Genomic DNA, 17,653 nt, shown 5'->3' on the forward strand with positions numbered 1-17,653 from the left:
ACAGCCCGGGATTGAACCAGGGTCTGTAGTGATGCCTCTAGCACTGAGATGTAGTGCCTTTAGACCGCTGCTCCACTCGGGAGTAAAGCCATGTTGAAGTCATGATGTCACAATGGAGAGCTTTAGAATGTTGAGGAAATATGAATATGAATATTATAATGACTGTTGTGAATATTACAATGATTGTTATGAATAATATTATGTATGCATGCTACACATTATGAAAGATCCACTTCCTACGTATCCCACTGTATGTAAAAATAGGATTCATCTAACTAGATGATGTGGTCAGCCCCAGTTTGAAAACATACGCTAGTGTTGTGTTTGACGTGGACAGTTCCTAACAAGGGTTACACCAATGAATCTCCCAGATGGTTTATGGTCCAATGTGTATATTAGACATGATTGTTCAACTGCTTTCAGTCTGTTAAAGCCTTTAAGGCTCATAAAGACATACGCACGTACGGCCACACACACACACCATCCATGCATGGTCATGCACATTCCCAGACAGACGTGTACACACACACACACTCGCACACACACACACACACACACTCACAGCTTGGCAACAGGCAACGTTTCCAGTAGGCAGCAGTGTGTTGATTGCTTGGCCCAGATACAGCAAAATGAATTATTCTGATCCTCGCTTCTCTTCTCCGAATGCATAATGTAATGCATCACGAGGATAGGGATGGGGGGGTCTGGGGGCAAAAGGGTTTGTTAAGTTCATCGGTTTAATATAAATAACGGTTTACATAAAGCATGAGGAAGCAGAAATGAAAGGGATGGTTCTGGGATTACATCAAACATACTCAAGGTCTTGATTAATTATCTATGAGCAAAGATGTATTTTTTTGCTATGACCCCAGAATCACCCATTGTTTCAATAGCTTTCAACTGGTATACAAAATGGCAGATATTTTGACCTTTTGACCGTGTGAGGTCAATTCTTAGTAGCCTTCCAGCAGAGCAGGCTAAAGAGCTAAATACACCATCTCATGTTGGTTCTCCGGTGCATGTTGGTTCTCCGGTGCGTGTTGGTTCTCCGGTGCGTGTTGGTTCTCCGGTGCATGTTGGTTCTCCGGTGCGTGTTGGTTCTCCGGTGCGTGTTGGTTCTCCGGTGCGTGTTGGTTCTCCGGTGCGTGTTGGTTCTCCGGTGCGTGTGGGTTCTCCGGTGCGTGTTGGTTCTCCGGTGCGTGTTGGTTCTCCGGTGCGTGTTGGTTCTCCGGTGCGTGTTGGTTCTCCGGTGCATGTTGGTTCTCCGGTGCATGTTGGTTCTCCGGTGCGTGTTGGTTCTCCGGTGCGTGTTGGTTCTCCGGTGCGTGTTGGTTCTCCGGTGCGTGTTGGTTCTCCGGTGCATGTTGGTTCTCCGGTGCGTGTTGGTTCTCCGGTGCGTGTTGGTTCTCCGGTGCATGTTGGTTCTCCGATGCATGTTGGTTCTCCGGTGCATGTTGGTTCTCCGGTGCATGTTGGTTCTCCGGTGCGTGTTGGTTCTCCGGTGCGTGTTGGTTCTCCGGTGCGTGTTGGTTCTCCGGTGCGTGTTGGTTCTCCGGTGCATGTTGGTTCTCCGGTGCGTGTTGGTTCTCCGGTGCATGTTGGTTCTCCGGTGCGTGTTGGTTCTCCGGTGCATGTTGGTTCTCCGGTGTGTGTTGGTTCTCCGGTGCATGTTGGTTCTCCGGTGCGTGTTGGTTCTCCGGTGCGTGTTGGTTCTCCGGTGCGTGTTGGTTCACTTTGCGTGACCGATTTGTTTTGTTTTTCTCTGATGGCTGTGAGACTGTTCCTGAGGGTCAATTCATGACCTACTAGGTGCCATTAAGTGCATGGGTCTGGCTATTTTGATTCATCGTATATTTACATTGCCTTCAGGAACCCCTTTGAATTAATCCACATTTTGTTGCGTTACAGCCTGAATTCAAAATTTATTCAATATATATTTTCCCCAATCCATTTACACACAATACCCCATAATGACATCACAATACCCAATAATGACATCACAATACCCCATAATGACATCACAATACCCCATAATGACATCACAATACCCCATAATGACATCACAATACCCCATAATGACATCACAATACCCCATAATGACAAATTGAAAACATGTTATAGAAATGTTTAAATATGGAAATATCTCATTTGAATTAATCCACATTTTGTTGCGTTACAGCCTGAATTCAAAATTTATTCAATATATATTTTCCCCAATCCATTTACACACAATACCCCATAATGACATCACAATACCCAATAATGACATCACAATACCCCATAATGACATCACAATACCCCATAATGACATCACAATACCCCATAATGACATCACAATACCCCATAATGACAAATTGAAAACATGTTATAGAAATGTTTAAATATGGAAATATCTCATTTGAATTAATCCACATTTTGTTGCGTTACAGCCTGAATTCAAAATTTATTCAATATATATTTTCCCCAATCCATTTACACACAATACCCCATAATGACATCACAATACCCAATAATGACATCACAATACCCCATAATGACATCACAATACCCCATAATGACATCACAATACCCCATAATGACATCACAATACCCCATAATGACAAATTGAAAACATGTTATAGAAATGTTTAAATATGGAAATATCTCATTTACATAAGTATTCACACCCCCCGAGCACCTTTGGCAGTGGTTACAGCTGTTACAGAGTCTTAAGTCTCCACGATTTTTGTATACCTGGATTGTACAATATTTGCACATTATTCTCTTTGAAATTCTTTAAGCTCTGTCAAGTTGAATGTTGATCATTGCTAGACAGCCATTTTCAAGTCTTGCCATAGATTTTCAAGACAAAACTGTAACTAGGCCACTTAGGAATGTTCAATGTCGTCTTGGTAACCAACTCCAGTGTATATTTGTCCATTTGTTTTAGGTTATTGTCCTGCTGAAAGATCAACAGTTGGGCCTGAAAGGTGAATTTGTGTCTGTTGGAAAGCTGACTGAACCAAGTTTTCCTCTATGATTTTGCCTGTGCAAACAGTAGCTGTTGTCTGTTTCTTTTTATCCCCCTAAAACTTGTAGATGACAAGCAAACCCATAACGTGATGCAGTCACCAACATGCTTGAAAATATAAAGAGTGGTACTCAGTGATCCGTTGTATTGGTTTTGCCTCAAACATAATGCTTTGCATTAAGGACATAAAGTTAATTTCTTTCCTCTCTGACAACTGAGAGGAAGGACGCCAGTATCTTTGTAGCGACTGGGTGTATTGCTACACCATCCAAAATGTAATGTTACGCCCCCTCTCGCTGCCTCTTTCTCTGTGTTTGTGCTTTTATTTGCAGATTGGGGACAGGTGGAGCTGATTGGATCGTTAAGATGACAAGTTGCACCTGGGATCAACTAGGATAAAAAAAATGCCCAATCCTGCCTCTCTCACCACGAGCTCCATTTTGTTTTGTGATCTGCTTGATAATGTGTTTTTGATTAGGTGCACCCTTCAAAAAATAAAAGCACAACCACAGAGGCAGGGAGAGGGTAACAAGTAACTATAACTTCACCGTGGTCAAAGGGATCGAGTTCACTTTTCTATACCCCCCCCCCCCACCATTAGGTGCCCTATGTGAGGTATTGGAAAACCTCCTTGTGTGTCTTTTTATAAGGCTTAAACAGACTGAAAGCATACTGGACCAGAAACCATCTGGGAGATTCATTGGTGTAACCCTTGTGTTTAACGTGGACAGTTCCTAACAACACTAGCATATGTGGTCAAACTGGGGCGGACCATATCTAGTTAGATGAATCCTATACGGTAGGAAGTGGATCTTTCATATAGCATGCAAACACAGTATTATTCATTTAAAAAAAAAAACAATGATGCACATTAGGAATAATTCATATATAAATACACATTGTCACTGGTGTAGAGAGGAGTAGGCAAGAGACAGTCGCAGGGTTAGAACTACTGAGTTTATTTAAGCACCGTAGATCAAAGCAGGACGAAACCCAAACGCTGTTGTGCTGAAAATCTATCTTCATAAACAAAAAGGGGTGAACCTAAAGTGCTCAGGAAATAGTAGGAGAAAACAAGTAACATTTACAATGAAAGACACATGACAGAGGGAGTGTGTGTATACACAGGGATGGAGTGGGGATTGGGAACCAGGTGTGTGTAATGATGACGAGACGAGTCCGGGGTTGATGAGTGAAGGTCGTTTGGCAGCAGTAGGTTTGGCAGCATCTTGAAGGCCGGCGACGCTGAGCACCTGAGCCGAACAGAAGGGGGAGCCAAAGCGAAGTCTGGTGTGATACACACACTCCATTAAGTTCAGGGTATCCCTCTAATGATGGAGTCCCTTTTAGATTCCCATACCTAAGGGTATAGATTCCTGTGGTCAACAACTGTTTATTTCAACTGCAAATGGTCTATTTTTTTGTTGTTGCATCCTTTGTAAGACGACCTCACCCAACAACTGACTATATAAAGTCAAAGGCCTTTCATCTTCGAAATATGCAAAACATTTAACTTTTGTGAAACTTTCCGGAACTGGCTATAAAACACCAAGTGCCAGAATAAGGGTGCATGGTACATTATCGCGCTCTTTTAACCTCCTTAGGGGGACAAGACAGGGTGATCCTCTTTCCCCTTTAATCTTCATTATAAGTATGGAACCGTTTGCCAAAAATATTTTAAAAAACGATCGGAAAATACAAGGTCGACAGATCGACCTGGAAGAACACAAATTAGCAATGTAGGCAGAAGACCTCAGTCAGTTCCCGCCTCTATGGATGAAATGAAAGAATCCAATGTCATATCCGGTTAAAGACTAAATAACATCCAAGACATCGAAACTAAGTTTGAGCTTAAAGAGATCAAAATAAACTGAAATAGAGGATTACTATTCCCTAAGACCTAATGAAAGTACATTGGTAAAACTTTGGAACATTGGAAAAGCAGCTTATACAGGAAGTATAGATTTATACAGGACCTACACAGATGGGCATTAGTACCTTTTAACAATAACAGGAATAATTGAAACTATTCAAATGTATGTTTATTCCTGTTCCAGAATCTACCAATAAATATTACTCCAAATATGTTTAAACAGTGGGACAATGAATTGAATACATTTATTTGGGGAGGTAGAAAAGCCTGTGTCAAACTTAAAAACAATCAAACAATGTAAACAAGCAGGGCGACTAGCATTACCAAACCTAATGAATTATTACATAGCCGGCCAATTAAAATCAATTATTGTATGGATGAATCTGGCATCAACAGCTAAATGGAAACAGATGGATGTCGAACAAGTGGAAAAACCAATACGAACAACTAAATTAATGAAGACAATCAAGACAAGTACTAGGAAGATGGAAAATACCTGCATAAATAACACCGTAAAGGTCTGGACAAAGATCCCCAAAATTAAAGATATCCAAACAGACCTGTGGGATGGTTGAGCTAACGTAGGCTAATGTGATTATCATGAGGTTGTAAGTAACAAGAACATTTCCAGACCTGTGGGATGGTTGAGCTAACGTAGGCTAATGTGATTATCATGAGGTTGTAAGTAACAAGAACATTTCTAGACCTGTGGGATGGTTGAGCTAACGTAGGCTAATGTGATTAGCATGAGGTTGTAAATAACAAGAACATTTCTAGACCTGTGGGATGGTTGCGCTAACGTAGGCTAATGTGATTAGCATGAGGTTGCAAGTAACAAGAACATTTCCAGACCTGTGGGATGGTTGAGCTAACGTAGGCTAATGTGATTAGCATGAGGTTGTAAGTAACAAGAACATTTCTAGACCTGTGGGATGGCTTCTACCAGATCTGTGTTATATTCTCCTACATTCATTTAACATTTCCACAAACTTCAAAGCTTTTCCTTTCAAATGGTATCAAGAATATGCATATCCTTGCTTCAGGTCCTGAGCTACAGGCAGTTAGATTTGGTTATGTCATTTTAGGTCCTGAGCTACATGCAGTTAGATTTGGGTATATCATTTTAGGTCCTGAGCTACAGGCAGTTAGATTTGGGTATGTCATTTTAGGTCCTAAGCTACAGGCAGTTAGATTTGGTTATGTCATTTTAGGTCCTAAGCTACAGGCAGTTAGATTTGGATATGTCATTTTAGGTCCTAAGCTACAGGCAGTTAGATTTGGTTATGTCATTTTAGGTCCTAAGCTACATGCAGTTAGATTTGGGTATGTCATTTTAGGCGAAAATGTTTTTTTTTAAAGGGGGGGATCCTTAAAAGGTTTCAAGCCAAGCATGATGGATGATACATTTAAATTATGAGCAGAAAAAGGACTGACTAGATATCATAAGATGTTCACAGATAACGGGATACAACCTTCAGCAGCAGGACAAAATAAAATGCTTCATGGTTTACAGGGCTTTCAGAAAGTATTCAGACCCCTTGACACAAATGTTGTTGTGTTACAACCTGAATTTAAAATGGATTCAATTGAGATTTTCATCCCACTGGCACAACAAACAACACCCCATAATATCAAAGTGGAAATATGTTTTGAGAAATGTTCACAAATTATTTTCCACCTCATCTCTGTACTCCCACATACAGTACAATTATCTGTCCCCAGTCGAGCAGTGAATTTCAAACACAGATTCAATCACAAAGCCCAGAAAGGTTTTCCAATACCTCGCAAAGAAGGGCACCTATTGGTAGATGGGTAAAACAAAAAAGCAGATAATGAATATCCCTTTGAGCATGGTAAAGTTATTAATTACACGTTAGATACCTTTGAGCATGGTGAAATTGTTAATTACACTTTGGACGGTGTATCAATAAACCCAGTCACTACATAGATACAGGGGTCCTTTCTAACTCAGTTGCCGGCGAAGAAGGAAACTGCTCAGGTATTTCGCCATGAGGCCGATTGTGACTTTAAAAATTACAATTACAGCAGCAGTTCCTAAATGAGGGTTTGCAACCCCATGTGAGGTAGCCTGATAAGAAAATGGGGTCACGGGAGAATTTCCCAAAATCCTGAAAAAAAATCTATATGCAAAATAAATTAACTGTTCGAATATCGTCTTTGTCTCTCAAAATCATGGTAATGTGGCTAACCTTAAAAATCTAAATGAAAAGGATTAAAATCTGAAAGATAGAATTCAACCAGAGAGTGCCCTTAGATCATTGGAATCGGCTGCCCTTGACCGTTGCACATTAACCACTTCCACAGAGAAGGCTGCTACGCTGTGAAACACTATTGCAGACACTTCGGTATTACCCACAGCAACTGATATGGTGAAAACAATGTATGGGGAGGCAGAGGAACAAAAACTCACATTAATACCTTTGTCAAATAATGATGTTAAACAAAGAATTGATTCTCTGACTGAACGACTCAAGCTTATGCTCTCCGAATGGATGTTATCTTTGAGGGCCGAGATGGCCATGTATTGATTTTTGTTCGCTATCTCAGCTGAAATGACTGAGCGTGAGACTAAGGTTAAAGAGAATAATTCATCGGCTCCCAAGGACAAAGACGGAGTGAATGAAACATTGGGGTTGGTACCTGGTGAGCCTGAGTCTGCCACAGTGACCTCTCATTTCAAGAAAAATAAGAAGAATAACAGGAAAAATGCTAAAAATGAAGTTGGGAAAGTGGCTACTGAGACCAGAGATAATCATAAGCCAATAGAAAATGCAAATGATAATAAGGGTACCCTGAAGGCGGGGCAACTCTCTGTGGAATACAAAAGAAGGCAGTCAAGCATCAATGCTTGAAGCATCAATGCTGGCCTTCATTCAAACAATCCGGAATCAATATGCACCCAAGCGGCCCAGGGTACCAAGCTCCCCATCAGAGTCTGGAGTTAGGTCACCTGCAGAAAAAAAGGCTGATATGTAAGATGTAATTCTGGGAGATAATGGAGAAAATTCCCATGAAATGAAATAATCTGTATTTGAGTATACGTATATATATATATATCTGGTTCGCTAACATGGCTTTTCAAGAGATTGAGCAATCTGCTGATAATTTAATTTTAATGCCAACTCTTGATACATGTCCCAATAAAAACCTGCCTTCGAGTCAGAAACTCGGTTCCCTTTACCCAGGTATTAGAACACCTTGTACCATGAAACCTTTTCAAACTGTTAATCAGGTTAAAAGGTTCTGGGACCCTCGTTCCAAGCCTCGAGGAATATTGGGAGGTCATCTATATTTTCTTAGCATTATTTCTAAGAGTGAACAGGTAGAACATTTATTGAACGACTCTAATATAGATTTTTTTTCTGTTTCTCTGAGATGAGATTAAGAAATCTCCTATTTCTGCCTTTAATGTCCCTGGATTTTCCATATTCAGGAGGGGCAGGGGAGAGGGCAGAGTGGGTAGATTGTTTATGTACATGAAAGACTTTAAACGCAATCGTATCATATGGAAACATACCAATGACATTGAATGTATGGGGCTGAATGTCTTCCTCTCCCCTCATATGTCTTTCAATATTATCAGATTATATCGACCACCAACATCTGATATCTTGTCTCGTTTCATGACCATCTTAATGCCATGCTTAAAGAATGTGATCATAAGAAGGAGATTATCATCTTGGGCGATTTCAATATAAACTGGGAAAACAAAACTTGCAAAAAAAACTCAAAGAGATCACAGACTATTTCAACCTGACTCAAATAATACAAGTACCAACCAGAGTAACACAGTCATCCCAGACTCAAATTGCTCTGGTGTTTACTAACAGACCTGATAAGTCTGACCGAATAAGTCCAGTACCTTACTAGCTGATATATCTGACCACAATGTTACATTGGTAGTTAGAAAACTCACTAAAAATAGATTTATGAACCATATTAATGTGAAACAATACGAAGAAGAAAAAAAAAGCAATGAAGACACAGAGTCCGGATACAGAACATTTCTGTCAGCTATTGACAAAGTGGATACCTTTTTTAAAACATTTTTTGGGAAATTTCAACGTAAGCCAAAAAAAGGAAAACCTCTCTAGCATGGCTCAACGAGGACCTCCTGGAGGCAGATGAGAGAACCGGATTTTTCCTTGGAAAAAAGCCCTGAAGTCAGAATGATGACAGATGTTTATTTCAATCACTGAGAAATAAGGTGGTTAGAAATACAGTATGAGTTCTTTCTTAGAGCAAAATTGAAATGGCAAAGTGATTTGGGAAAATCTCAACAAACTGACAGGGAGAGGAGCTGAAAAGTCCCCCCAAAAAAACATCCTGAGGTCCTCTTAGGTTAATGGGATTCTAATTCTCAAGACTCCAATTTCATATCCACCACCTTTTAACATTTTTTTGTTGTTGACTCTGTCAGGGAACTGGCTCAAATATGTTCAACCAAGACCACAGTTCTCACTCCCATAGATAGTAATAAACCGATATTCAGAATTGCTGAAATCTCCGCGTCAGCAGTGGACAGTATTATTAGCTTCTTCAGGAACTCCAGAACAAAATATATATATTTGGTCTAGACACTGTATTCTTGAAGAGACACAAATATTATCTGATTGCCCCTATTGTACATCTAGTTCATCTGTCCATCAAATATGTGTTATTCCCCAATGCTTGGAAGTCTGCTGCAGTGGTACCTGTTTTACAATCTGGGGACCCGAAATGACCGACCTATAAGCATTCTTCCAGTGCAACGTAGCTGAAAGATGGATGGCTGATCATCTGACTGATCACCTCCTTTAGGGCAACTCCATACATCAAATGCAATTTGGATTCAGAACTAACCATTCTACCGAAACAGCCAATAGTTATTTTCTGGAGTGCATTACATCTAACCTGGACGTAGGTGGTGAAATCAGTCTGTTTGGATCTTAAAAAAGCCTTTGATTCTGTGAATCAGGAGGTCCTCCTATCCAAACTATCCTCCCTTAATGTGTCCACTGAAGTTATTAGTTGGCTGTATTCCTATCTGACAAACCGAAGTCAAAGGGTTTGTCTGGGGGACACTCAGTCAGTCTCTTTACTATAACATTGGGGTCCCACAAGGGTCAATATTAGGCCCCCTTCTGTTTACTATGTATATACATGATCTCCCAATTGCTTGCCCACAAGTTAACATGCAGATGTATGTAGACGATGGAGTTCTGTATGTACACTCCACAAAATAGACAACTAGTTGTTAACAAGTTAACTGAAGCTCTGGTACATGATTCTATGTGGATGACTAATTATTTCCTGCCGTTTTAAGACTGTTAGTATGTACGTCTCTAAGAAATCCATTGATTCTTCACAACCAGCTGCTCTTGTTAATGGGGGAGCATCTGAAAGTTGTGTCTAACTTCAGGTATCTTGGTGTCATTTTGGACTCCAACTTGTCATTTTGGACTCCAACTTGACATTTTGGACTCCAACTTGACATTTAAGAAACATGTGAAGAAGGTGGTTTAACATGGTTAAGTTTGGATTATCCAACTTTAGGCTTATCAGTCCTTTCCTTCCTCTGGAGGCCACCAAACTATATATGCTGTGATCCTCTCACAGCTGAGATGTAGCCTCACATGCTGGTCACAAACAGGTGCTACTATTCTGAAACAAATTGAATTCACTCTACAAACAAACACCTACTATTTTTGATTACAAACCAAACAGTTACCACCATTGTCATATCATTTACAAACATACTTTATTTAGTTTGGATAGCTTTAAGCGGTATGTAGATGCAAGCCTTGTCTTTAAGATCCTGCATGGTTTTGCCCCTCCTCCTCTATGCCGGCATATCATGCTCAATGAAAGCACCTCCAGGGTAACAAGGGCAGTAACTAAAGGGGCGTTGTCCCTTTTCGACACAATAAAATCGGCCAATCGGCCTTCTCTGTTAGAGCTACAATATCCTGGAATGCAATGCCCATGGACTTGAGAAGCTGCACTGATTATTGTACTTTTAAATTTAAACTGAAAACATGGCTCAAATCTATCCAAACCTGTTATCTGTGGTTCCTCATATCTACGACGACAGTTGATGATAGTGTTGTTGTTGTTGTTAGAATGATATATTATTGGATGGTATTTTGTATTGTTTTAGTGAGTATGTGTATTGTAACTGTGTAATTGTTGTCATGATGTGGTCCTCTTTGGGTACAGCGAGCACCATCTCCCTCTCTCTCTCACCACCTCTCTCTCTCTCTTCCCCCTTCACCCAGGCTCTGTTAGGCAGGTCATAAATTCCTAGAAGATTTTCTCTCCTCATGGCCAGAGTATATAGAGAGAGTGAGTTTCACAGGAGAATAAAGGAACCTCTTCCACATCACAGAACTTGAGAACTGAACAATTTCCATGTTTTGGAGAATGTGTACACGGTCGGGGAAGAATCCAGCTACCACCGGTCCATTTCATTTAATGTTTGTGAAACTCATGAGAGACAATACAGACACATTACCATAACTCTTTTTATACAAGAGTCTCAGCTGTGAGGCTTGCATCTAATTGTTGTATAAAATGAATGAGTAAAGATACAACTATTTGTGAAATGATGTATTGTGATTTTAAACTTTTTAATGAAGGAAACTCCAATTCCTTTTGGAGTTTAACTAAACCCTTGGCTCGCCCCATGAGCACAGACATTGATCTGGCATCATGGGACAGCCCCTTTCTACTCTTCCGAATATAACCCCCACCGGGAGGAATTCCCTTCAGACCAGCTTACCTTGGTTACCGAGAGGGCTAAGGTTTGAGTCGAGACCAGTACCTCATCACAGAGGGAGCTAAGGTTTCAGACCAGCTTACCTTGGCTACCACGAGAGGGCTAAGGTTTGAGTCGAGACCAGTACCTCATCACAGAGGGAGCTAAGGTTTCAGACCAGCTTACCTCGGTTACCACGAGAGGGCTAAGGTTTGAGTCGAGACCAGTACCTCATCACAGAGGGAGCTAAGGTTTCAGACCAGCTTACCTCGATTACCACAAGAGGACTAAGGTTTGAGTAGATTGCTGAATCTTTTAACCGTACCACGTGGTTAAACTCTGAGACTATCGATCCGACAGAATAAGAGCTACTCTTCGATACTAATTACTAGTCTGCAGCTAGAAATTATGTACCCGTGAATGCGAAGGCCGACAACCGCTGACACATCTATTCTATAACAACATTTCTGAATGGGACTCTGAACTATCCATTCTAACCACGGAAGCGAGAGAGAGAGTGTGGACAAACTCTCTAACAGAAACAAACTTTCCAACAGAGATCACGATGACACACTGAGCGTATATATATATATTGATTGCAATTATTCCCGAATGAGTGAGCGTTCATGTGCAAAGGATTAGCATTTCAATGAATATGATTATCAAGTGTGTAGTGATTAATTTGCATAATTCCCACCTTTCTCAGTCTACACCCACTTCCCTTTTGCCCACCAAGCCGCAATACCGGGGTAGCCCACTAGGGCACATCCCCTATCATTTCCTTGTAATCATATCTACTTTGTTTGTTTGTATGTGCATTTCTGCGATTATTTAGTTAGTTAATAAATAAATTATTGAGACAATTGATGTATGGAGGATTCAAAGTGAAGACTGGGTTCGTGCAGATAACCAACAATTTACAACTTTTGGAATGAGACGTGAGGTAAAGAATAATCAATTAATTAGAAGACTAGTCGATCAGATATTAAAATATCTAAAGAGAGAAAATTATAACTTTGTAATCTGAATATTTTCCTTGGTGCCCCGACTTCCTAGTTAATTAAATTTACCTGTTTAGTTAATCACGTAATAATAATGACAGAGAATTGATTTGGTAAACTAACAGTCTTCAGTTTAAGATGCCAAAGGCACGACATTGTGGTTGTCCTGGGACTACGGGGGCTAATTAGCTTTTGGCTAACCCCGGCACATTGACATGGATGTTGCATTATTGTAATATAGATGCTGATTAATGTGCATTGTCCCTTATAAATAAATATCAGAGCATGATGATGCTTCATTTCACACCGAGACTTGGTGGTTATCAAGGGGGTGTTGAGAAATATTTTTCTCATCGAGAGAGGAACTGTTGTCAATCACAATGAGTGCAAAAAAAATAATACTTTGTGTAATGAAAAGAAAATGTGTAACAGACATATTAGGGAAACTGAACAAGCTGAATGAAAGCATGCAAGGGAAATACAAAAACCTTCTACAGATGAGTGACCGAATCAGTGGATTCAGAGGAAATCATTCATATTGGAGAGAGACTCTTTCAAAAGCAAACCATGCCCTGTTCCCCGTGTCTGCTTTCCAGACACGGGGAGATTCATTTTGATTAATTGTTTATTTTATTTTTATTTAACCTTATTTATCTAGGCAAGTTAGTTAATTAAGAACAAATTATTATTTACAATGACAGCCTACCAAAAGGCAAAAGGCCTCCTGCGGGGAAGGGGGATTAAAAATAAATAAATATAGGACAAAACACACATCACAACAAGAGAGACAACACAACACTACACATAGAGAGACCTAAGACAACAACAACATAGCATGGCAGCAACACGTGACAACACAGCAGGGTAGCAACACATGACAACGCAGCATGGTAGAAACACCACATGACAACAACATGGTAGCAACACAAGATGGTAGCAACACAACATGGTAGCAACACAACATGGTACAAACATTATTGGGCACAGACAACAGCACAAAGGGCAAGAAGGTAGAGACAACAATACATAACACAAAGCAGCCACAACTGTCAGTAAGAGTGTCCATGATTGAGTCTTTGAATGAAGAGATTGAGATTAAACTGTCCAGTTTGAGTGTTTGTTGCAGATCGTTCCAGTCGCTAGCTGCAGCGAACTATTCACCTTTCAGGCCCAACTATTGATCTTTCAGCTGAACATTAACCTAAAATAAAAGGTCAAATCTACACTGGAGTTGCTTACCAAGAGACAGTGAATGTTTCTGATTGGCCGAGTTACAGTTTTGACATAAATCTACGTGAAAATCTATGGTAAGACCTGAAAATGGTAATCAATCAATTTGACAGAACTTTGAAAATAATTTTGAAAATAATCATGGTCAAATGTTGCACAATCCAGGTGTGGAAATCTCTTAGAGACTTACCCAGAAAGACTCACAGCTGTAATCGTTGCTAAAGGTGCTTCTACAAAGCATTGATTCAGAGTTGTGAATACTGATGTAAATGAGATATCTATATTTTATTTTTAATAAATTTGAAAAAATTCTCAAAACATGTTTTCACTCTCATTATGGGATATTGTGTGTAGATGGGTGAGTTTTAAATAAATATTGAATCAATTTTGAATTCAGGCCGTAACACAACAAAATGTGCAGTAAGTCAAGGGGTATATATACTTTCTTACTTTTTTAAAAATTATACTGAACAAAAATATCAACGCGGGGCGTTATTACAGACATAAATACTTCTTAGTTTCGTCAGCCGTTTGGGTGGTCTCAGATGATCCCTCAGGTGAAGAACCCGGATGTGGAGGTCCTGGGCTGGTGTGGTTGCATGTAGTCTGAGGTTGTGAGGCCGGTTGGATGTACTGCCAAATTCTCTAAAATGACGTTATGGTAGAGAAATTAAAATTCAATTATCTGGCAATAGCTCTGGTGGACATTCTTGCAGTCAGTATGCCAATTGCACACTCTCTCAAAACTGAAGGCATCTGTGGCATTGTGTTGTGTAACAAAACTGCACATTTTAGAGAGGCCTTTTATTATCCCCAGCACAAGGTGCACCTGTGTAATGAGCATGTTTCTTGACATGCCACACCATTCAGGTGGATGGATTTTTTTTGGCAAAGGAGAAATGTTCACAAACAGGGATGTAAACACATGTTTTGCCCAAATTTTGAGAGAAATAAGCTTTTTGTGCGTATGGAAAAGTTCTGGGATCTTTTATTTCAACTCATGAAACATGGGACCAACATTTTACATGTTGCATTTGTATTTTTTGTTCAGTGTGTATATAGCTAGCTAGTTAGCTATGTTAGCTAATAAAACCAATCTTCACATTACATACAATAGCATAATGCTGCAACAGTTTCATCAAACAGATGTAGAATGTTAAAGAATGTCAATTCTTACCTTGATCATCGGTAACTACACTCTATTAGCTCGTATCTACAATATTATGTTGAGTCTCATCCCAAATAATACCTGTGTCCGGCAGTACACTGGATTTTGACTGATGTTGCAGCATCTTAGCCTGACTTTTTTGATAATTGTGCAATTCATAAACCGGGTGGAAAAATAACACCCACCACCCGACAAATATGGGTAGATTTTGGAATTGGCGGGTAAGAATGTCAATTTCACCAGCGGGTGGTCACCCAGAGCATTTGGGAAAAGTAAAACATTTATCAAATCTGAAGCCAAAATGTAGTTGGTCGATTTGACCCGAAATGCTAATAAAGTGTAACTTTGTCCTTGTGTTTCTTGGCTATTTACATAGTTTTGTTCAAGTGCTAGGTTGTTTTCAATATTACAGTAGTTTGAGTTTTCCTGCAATTGGCTGCTCCTAGCGAAGAGACAAAAGCTGTGTAATAATGTAAATAGCCAAGAAACACAAGGACAAAGTCTCAGTAGACTTTAGTTTCAAATAAATTAGACCAACTGTTATGCCTGTGCTCAGCGCTTCGAACAATTCATCTTTCACTCAGCTCTTTATGTGCGTACAGCCCCCAGCCAGGCAGTGTTGAGGCACCAGGTGGGAGAGGCCATATAAATCATAGTTCTTTCACTTTCAGTGATTTAATTTACAAGCTATGAAACAAAACAACAGAAATACTTTGAAAACAGCTACTGCATAATTATTTTTGATGTTGTTGTTGCCTAAAACGAGATCATACTTGACTATTGTTATTCACAAATGTGAGTGAAATGCTCAACACTTGTGGTACCACCCGGGTGTTCATTTTAGGCCTTGGTAACATGTGATAATCGTAAAAGACCCGATTATCACATTATGACGTCACTGCAGCGTGACGTCATAAAGATGGACGCTCCATTCTATATGTAGATCCTATGTAGATCCTATGTAGATCCTATGCAGATCCTATGTGGATCCTATGTAGATTCTATGTGGATTCTATGTAGATCCTATGTAGATCCTATGCAGATCCTATGCAGATCCTATGTAGATCCTATGTAGATCCTATGCAGATCCTATGTAGATCCTATGTATGTGTACCCTTGCTTTTACCTCTTATGTTCTGGTGCCAACTCCCGAAAGAGAGGTTTCATTAGACTCCATAGAACAAGGTGTTCAGTATATTACCCTCCAGCAGTCTCTAATAATGATCACATTGTTGGACCTGTTTATACAGTCCGCTACATCAACTTGTAGCAGTCTGTTCACTACGTTAGACTTACTCTGACAATAAACAGCTGAAGTCCATGTCACCCCACATTACAGCGCTCTCCCTTAGTCTGTTGTGTTGCACCTGGAACTGAGGCCAGTCAGTGGGCAAATCAAATCAGATGTTATTGGTCACATACACATATTGAGCAGATGTTATTGCGGGTGTAGCGAAATGCTTGTGCTTCTAGCTCCAACAGTGTAGTAGTATCCTAACAATTCACAACAATACACACAAATCTAAAAGTAAAATAATGAAATTAAGAAACATATAAATATTAGATTGAGTAATGTCGTGGTGGCATTGTTTAAAATACAGTAGAATAGAATACAGGATATACATATGAGATGAGTAAAGCGGTATGTACATATTATCGTGTCATTGGAACACAGGAGTGATGGTTGCTGATAATGGGCCTCTGTACATCAATGTAGATATTCCATTTGAAAATCAGCCGTTTCCAGCTACAATAGTTATTTACAGCATTAACAACGTCTATACTCTATTTCTGATCAATTTGATGTTATTTTTTTTGCTTTTCTTTCAAAAAACAAGGACATTTCTAAGTGACCCCAAACTTTTGAACGGTAATGTATATATTTCTTATTCATAGCAAATACAACATGATCCCCAGATGTCCTAAAGCACTGGGTCGGGGACCCTTCAGTAATGCTTCTGGTTATCTAATTAAAGGTTTCTTTAGGAATTTCTTTAGGAATTTAAAACAGGAGGACACTTAATAACATATTATTAGCGTATTACATCAAAGCAGCGATTAGATAAATGAGCAGTAATGACATGAATCTGGCCATAACCCATCGATTCCTGGTCTTTCAGCTCTAGGGTATTCAGTTAACAATACTGAAGACTTTCTCCTGTCTCGGCGGATAGAGAATAGATTAACACTGAATTCAGACTGTTTTTCTGTCTTTAAATAGAAAATAGACCTGCCATGCGTAGGTGTAGCCAAACCATACGCACAAAGCCTTTTATAGAACGCTGCCTGTCGCCTGTCAACATGACTTTGACGGTTCCTCAGGATTAGCACTAGGTTTGGGTTTAAACGTCAAGCCCTTAACAGAATATAAGAATAGGCTCCTTCAAAGAGTTAGAAGAAATGAGTGGCCTTTACAGCGCGCCATTTCAGAAACGATTAGCCCGAATAGATGAACGGTGCGTCGACGGTTGATGATGTAAGGCCTATTCAATCTAGATGTATCGCCTCATCCCCGTCATTAAATTGTTTTAAAGATTAATGTCTGTCTCTCACGGTCAAACCTGGTGAAATTAAGTATTGGTATTTTAGGCACAAAAGAGAGTATAGCCAAGGA

The sequence above is a fragment of the Oncorhynchus mykiss genome, chromosome 5, assembly GCF_057628025.1.
Source record: "Oncorhynchus mykiss isolate SJ-2025 chromosome 5, ASM5762802v1, whole genome shotgun sequence".
NCBI lineage: Eukaryota > Metazoa > Chordata > Actinopteri > Salmoniformes > Salmonidae > Oncorhynchus > Oncorhynchus mykiss.